The following is a 7,297-nucleotide window of genomic DNA, read 5'->3' as shown; positions in this document are numbered from 1 at the left end:
GGCATGTCACAATGTTCATTGCTCTCTTACACCCCGCCAACAGTCTGCTTTGTTTAAATAGCAAAGGTGCTTGAGAATATGTTCACGCTGATTGGTGTGGTGGTATCAAAGTAAGGTACATTGAGGTAAATTTCAGGCTTATTGCTATCTTGGCAACAGAAAACACAGGTGCGCCATTGACTGAAAACAAGCTATACAATTCATTGGTGCTATCTTGGTGCATCTCCAGTGCACACATGGACACGCAGCAATGCAGAAACTCATATCACAAAGTTTTACATCAAAAATAGATGCAATGAACGAGGATTGTTTCACACAAACACACACACACACACACACACACACACCTTAAGACTCAAATAGGCAATTGTACCATTTTATTGATGTAAGAATGTAGGATATATAGGAAATTATAGAATTTAAACCACAATGACTGTATTCTAATAATGTGATGTTTTTGTTAATGCACTTCAACCAATCAGTAGCTTTGTTATGATGAGGGTGGGTGGGGTCTCAATAGGTCTTTTTGGTACATGCTGCAATATTTTATACATCTGATGTCTTCATAATTAGTTTCAATTTAGAACAAAGAGGATTAAATTTGTAAGCATTTTCAATGGTGCCCAATACAAGCCGGCCAGCCAGCCAATCATACTAGAGCTCATCTACATGCAGTAGATCAGCCTTAAAGCCTTAAATCTGTTTAATTCTAACAGACGAACAGAAAAAAAAGTCATATAAAATAGCTGATTAAAAAATTAAAGCTGTTTTTGGCTCAGGAATGCACACAGATGATTTAAACGGATGAAAAAAAAATTATTAACACTAAGAACATTAACGTCCTTTAAAATTAGGTTTCAGAGCTGATGTAACATTTGCTGATTTCATGCTAATTGCTTCGCCTCCTCGTGTAACTATATTACCTGTCTAATTACATCACAGTGTGTGTGTGTGTGTGTGTGTGTGTGTGTGTGTGTGTGTTTATGCCAGGGAAGATTACAGCTCAGGTGAATGTAGAGTATTTAAGAAGCTGCCTGTGGGTTTGGCAGCAGAAGCCGAAACCACAAATCCGAAGAACTCAGCCATTTCCAAAACCGCTCCTCTCATACCTCAGGCTTTTATTGGGCAGGTCTTAGACAAAGCCTGAGTTGACGTGCCCTTTGATACTTAGCCACGCCCACACCGTGAACTGTAGAGCAGCATGGCTGAAAGATATTGATGCGACCCTTAGGCTCCACTATATAAACTGACAAGGCCAACGTTATTGCATAGCTTTAAAAAACGGGTACATGATGAGTTACCTCAGAGGACGGCTTGGGAATGTCAAGAAATTTGTGCAAGTTGTGAGGTGTTATCTTGTGAGTGAGGTTAAACACTGGTCAACATGCTCATGGCAAGGCTATGTGAATTCTTCTGAACCATCGATATACTGTATTTCTGAAGTTGTGCTGACATATTTAACTTCCCTCAATCCACAGTGTCATATGTGTATCAGACATATATGCCATTAAAGGCATTATCACCCACAGTGGACAGTGCAGTGGGTAGTAATGATCGTGACTGGTGGCATCTGGCTAGAATTGTCCATCTGAACAGATAAGCTAGTCTAGCAGTATATCTCACCGGTCAGTACAGTGTTTCTAACCTTACCTTTTGACATAGATATGAGACATGATACTAGCTCCTAATATACATACAGCTCTAAAAAATAAGAGGACTTTTTATTTTACCAAATGAAAAACCTCTGGAATAAAAGCAAGAGGAAGATGGAAGATCACAAGCCATCAAAACCAATTCAAGCTGAACTGCTTGACTTTTTGCACCAGGAGTAAAGGCATAAAGTTATCTAAAAGCAGTGTGTAAGACTGGTGGAGGAGAGCCAGGGTTATTTCCACCAAATATTGAATTCCGAACTCTTAAAACATTATAAATATATGAACTTTTTTGCATTATTTGAGGTCTGAAAGCTCTGCAGCTTTTTTGTTATTTCAGCCAATTTTCATTTTCCGCAAATAAATGCTCTAAATCACAATGTTTTTATTTGGAATTTGGGAGAAATGTTGTCTGTAGTTTATAGAATAAAGCAACAATGTTCATTTGACTCAAACATAACTATAAATAGCATTTGTGCAGTTGTAAATGCAAAAAGGTTAAAAAAAGCTCTTATCAAAGTGTCATAATCTGTAAACTCCCACATTCCACGTACTTTTGAAACACTAAAGGAATTTGAAGATCCTTAGAATTAACCCATATCGACAGATTTGAGCATGCGGAGAGAACAATCACACGGTCTTCAGCTTTGGTTTTGCACGTTCAGTAGAAAAGGTCATTTGAAAGTGTTTGTGAAAACTGATTTGTTTAATAGCAGTAAGTTTAGAAGACTGGACTTTATGTTTGCCAGGCTTTGAGTTTGTCTTAAACTGACTCTTTTTAAACTGATTCAATTTGAACCATTTTAGAAAAAAAAAAAAAAAAAACAGTTGCTGCATTCGTTGCATGCGTTGTATTCCTTGGATGACATTTTAAATTTGAGATCAATGCAAGATCATACCTCTGCATGCAATAATGATGTCATGGTACACTGACATGACAAATATCATACAGCTCAGGAAAAAAAAAGAAGCGATCACTTTTCTCACAGTATCTGAATCAGTTTCTCTGAATTTGCTATAGGTATAGGTATATATATATATTTCCAAATAAAAATATTGTTATTTAGAGGAATTTAGCATTTAGAGAAAATGAGAAATATCTGAAATAACTAAAAAGATGCAGAGCTTTCAGACCTCAAATAATGTAAAGAAAACAAGTTTATATTCATAACATTTTAAGAGTTCAGAAATAATCAATATTTGGTGGAATAACCCTGGTTTTTAATCAGTTTTCATGCATCGTAGCATGTTCTCCTCCACCAGTCTTACACACTGCTTTTGGACAACAAAACATCAAGCAGTTCAGCTTGGTTTGATGGCTTTTGATCATCCATCTTCCTTTTGATTATATTCCAGAGGTTTACTCATCATTTTAAGTGGTCTCTTATTTTCTTTTGCAGAGCTGTAGAACACTCACAAAATAAACTCTCAACTTATACATGCGTGGCTTTCCCAAGCTGTCCCATAACTTCATAATCAGTGTGTATACAAAGAATCTGTACACAACATCTGTCAAAAAAACAGTGTACATTAAAAAAAAAGACTGCAGTAGTGTCAAGAGTCAAAAAATTCCTTTAAAAAGTAAATGGGAGAACTTTAAATAATTCTTTAACCCCAATTTAACCCCTAATTTTTGTCAATTGTCTGCCTGACATTACACCACAAAATCTTGAGGATTTCTATGAAAGCATTACATAAAAAGCTTTCATGTTTGATAAGGGACATTACTGAGAAGCATAACTGTAATTGTTATAGAAAATATTAAAAAAAATATTTAAGCAAATCTGGTCAAATCATAAAATTGGCTCTATTTCCTGAACTTCATTTTAAAAATCTATATTTTCCTGAATACAAATCAAACAGTTCATTGCCTCCAAACCTTTAGTATTGTTATATCTGTCTAGTTTTTACATCTATTTTTAAACCTGCAACATTAGGGTTGGTTCCTGTTACTGATCTGGAATTAATAAATGTAGTAGCGAGTGAGCAGGCAGCTTTTTAGCATTTTTTTTGTAATGTAAATACGTTATTTTACTGCAAAAAAGGTGGTTGTATCACCTGTAGCCTGTATAAGGGTCAAGTCATTTTAAAAGGTGAAGGCAGTGATTCTATATATTTTTTTATTGATTTATTTTTACTATGGTTGAAAACTTTGGCAGTTATTTTTACAGTAGACACTTTTAACAATTGCACCAAGAAAGGTTCCAATAGAGTTTTACACCAAATAACCAATTTTTAGTTGGTTATTGAACTCTTATTTTGTGTGAATTAATTTTAGCAAGTGGTTCTATAAGGAATGGCAGTAAGAGAACCATGAGAACTAAAAGAACCCTGTGTGTATGGCTTCGTTTTTCAGTGCATGGACATGTTATGGTCAATGGACCAAGAGAAATGCTCTTTTTCTTTCTTTTTTTTCTCTCTCTCTCTCTCTCTTTCTCTCTCAGCCAGCAGAGGCAGCAGCGTGTCAGCTGACAGTTTTCAGGTGTGTCTCGGTTGTTCAGGTGATGAATGGTACACATCTGTTCTCTCCCTCCCTGGGTTGCCAGCACCTCTCGTCATTACCCCTCCCAGCCAGCAGGGGGGCTCCCCATGTGTTTTCTGCATTGCTTTCTGACCTGTAAGCCAGTCTGCCCATTACTCTGCTGAGCAAAACCCATTTATAATCAGCTGTGACTAATAACACTGTTAAAGATATGAAGAAGAAGAAGAGGAGTTTGGACATTTTAGATCTATAAATATATCTTCAATCTTATACCTCTAGTTCCAAAATAGTTGTAAAGCTGTGTAAAATAAGAGTAAATGTAAACAGAAAAAGAATGCAGTGATCTCCAAATCTCATATTTAACTCACAATAGAACATAGAACACATTTCAGATGTTAAAAGTGAGATATTTGACCATTTAATGAAAAACATAGTCATTTAGGACTTTAATGGCAGCAACACATCTTAAAAACAAGTTGGGACAGGGCAACTAAAGCTGGAAAAGTACCTGGTGCTAATAAAAATGAGATTTAATAGGAGAAACTCGCAACTATCGCTCATAACTGGGTATAAAAAAGCACATTTTAAAGTCTGCCAAAGTCTCTCAGAAACAAAGATGGACAGAGGTTCAACAATCTTCAAAAAACTGGATCAAAATATTAGAAGATCTTTGGAAAAAGTTCATCAACATTTAGTAAAGTCATCAAGACTTGCGGTTTCTGAGGCTGGTAACTCTGATCTGAACTTATCCTGTTCAACAGAGGTAACTCTTGGTCTTACTTTCCTGAGGTGGTCCTGATGAGAGCCAGTTTCATCATAACATGATTTTTGAGGTCTTTGAGACTGGTCTTTTTTTTTACTTAGTTGATTAGACCTTTTAATAATATAATATGGATTAAAACTTTACACTGTATACCAACTCTAACTCTTCACAACTTTACAACTGATGCTCTCAAACACATTAAGAGAGCAAGAAATTCAAGTAATTAACTATTGAAGAGTTCAGCACAGCTGTTAACTGAAAGCTTTACATTCCATGTGACTCTACCTTATAAAGCTGACTGAGAACATGCAAAGAGATGTGCAAAGCTATCTTCCAAGAGGAAGCAATAAATGAAAGACCTGTGTCTGTTGACTTAATTAGTTTTAACCTTCCAATTTTTTTTTTACTTAGTTTATAAAATAATTCCATACAGAAAAAGTTAGTAATTTTATATTTATATATATATATATATATATATATATATATATATATATATATATATATATATATATATATATTACTTAGTTCTTTATTTTATTACTACTGAGTTCTCTTCTTAGATTGGATGACTTTAGTATTAACCTAAAATTAAATACTTTTTTATTATACATTTAATTTTTCAGCTTCTTTTCCACAGAAATGTTTGCAGGAAACTACTGTAAAATTTACTGTGAAAGGCTTGTAAAAAGCAGTTTTTTGTTCACGTAAATAACCTCTGTTATTCAGTTTTATTCATAGTTTTGATTAGTATTAACCTACAATGCAGATTTGTTTTTTTTTAATAATCAAAAAACTTGAATTCAAGTTGTGTCTCAGCATTTTTGGCAAAATTACAGAAAAAAGTTAGTTAATTCTTCCTTTAGTATTAACCTACAATGCAGATTATATATATATATATATATATATATATATATATATATATATATATATATATATATATATATATATATATATATATATAATCAAAGACCTCTGAATTCAAGGTATGTCTCAACATTTTTACCTGGTACTATATCTGCATAGAAACAGCATTGTTGGTAATTGTATATATATTTTTTTACTTTTTTATTTTATTACTTAATTTAATAAATAATTCCATATTATTTTGAGTTCTCTTTATGGATTGGATGACTATAGTATTAACCTAAAGTTAAAATTCTTTTTTATTATACATTTAATTTTGTTCTTAATATTTTAAGCTTATTTTTTAGAGAAATGTTTGCAGGAAATTAGTGTAAAAGTAACTGTGAAAAGCTTGGTAAAAACAGTTTTTTGTTCACGTAAATAACCTCTGTTCCATATTGTCCCTCATCAGTTCAGTTTTATTGCTGTTAAATTCTTGCACGTGTGAAGGGCTGTTTGATTCAGAGTGCAGTTGTTTGACCCTCAAAACCACAAACTCTATCAGTCAAACGGAGCGAGCGCTCTCTCCAGCCGGCTCCAGCGGTCAGAATCCAATTTGTGCCTGTTCATCTCCATCACTTCTGCGCTCTGATCAGATCGGCTCTGGCCTCCTGCAGCTCCAGCGTGACGAATCCTAATCAATACTCATTACCCTGAGTGTCTCGCAGATAGCAGGTCGCGTTCTTGGAAACATCTGCCAAGTGTAAAGAGGGAGAACGGGGCCGGGCGCCCTCGGCGACGCTCTCGCGCCTCAACCCCGCTGCACTCAGAGCTCCTCCGCTGCTCCGGGGTTAAGAGAGAAGCTGCAGGCCTCTCATTCTATCAGCTATGATTGTATGCAGCTGTAAATTATTCATCAGCCACTTTCATTACACTCCCCTGCTCTCGCGCTAACACTTTAGAGACTCAGAGAGAAAGAGAGAGAGCTTTCAGCTCCACCTCAGCACTAACCTGTTCTTATCTGCTGGCAGGAAGTGCACAACTCGCCACAGGAAAAAAAAAAAAGTGTGATGAAAACAAATTGCATGCCTTCACTTGAGCGAGTCTGGAGAAGACACATTTACAGCTGAACCTGTAATCATGGCGAATTAAGATCGGGGAGTGAAAAAACAAGACTTGTAATGGCAACCCGAATGGAAAGGAAAGTTTCGCTCAACATGAATTCCATCATATACTTTAAAATAAATAAATAAATAAATACATTTCTTCCTTTCAAGTTTGACTTCACACTTGACTTATAACTTAACTCTTTCAAGGCAAACACTGAGCATTTCGTTGAGCACTGAGCACTTTCTATGAAGCCTGTAAACAGATAATTTGCATCTGCATTGTAGATTAATACTAAAGTCACACAAACTATGAAGAAAAACATAGGAAGTTATTTAGTAATAAAACAAAAAACAATCTTAAACAATTTAAAATATGTTTTGCTTTCCCAGGAAATTAAAAATAAGAATTTCCTCTGTTGCACAGGATAAGTTCATCATAGTTACCAGC

The sequence above is a fragment of the Astyanax mexicanus genome, chromosome 16 (assembly GCF_023375975.1).
Source record: "Astyanax mexicanus isolate ESR-SI-001 chromosome 16, AstMex3_surface, whole genome shotgun sequence".
NCBI lineage: Eukaryota > Metazoa > Chordata > Actinopteri > Characiformes > Acestrorhamphidae > Astyanax > Astyanax mexicanus.
The sequence above is the reverse complement of the archived record's forward strand: the minus strand, read 5'-3'. Positions refer to the sequence as shown.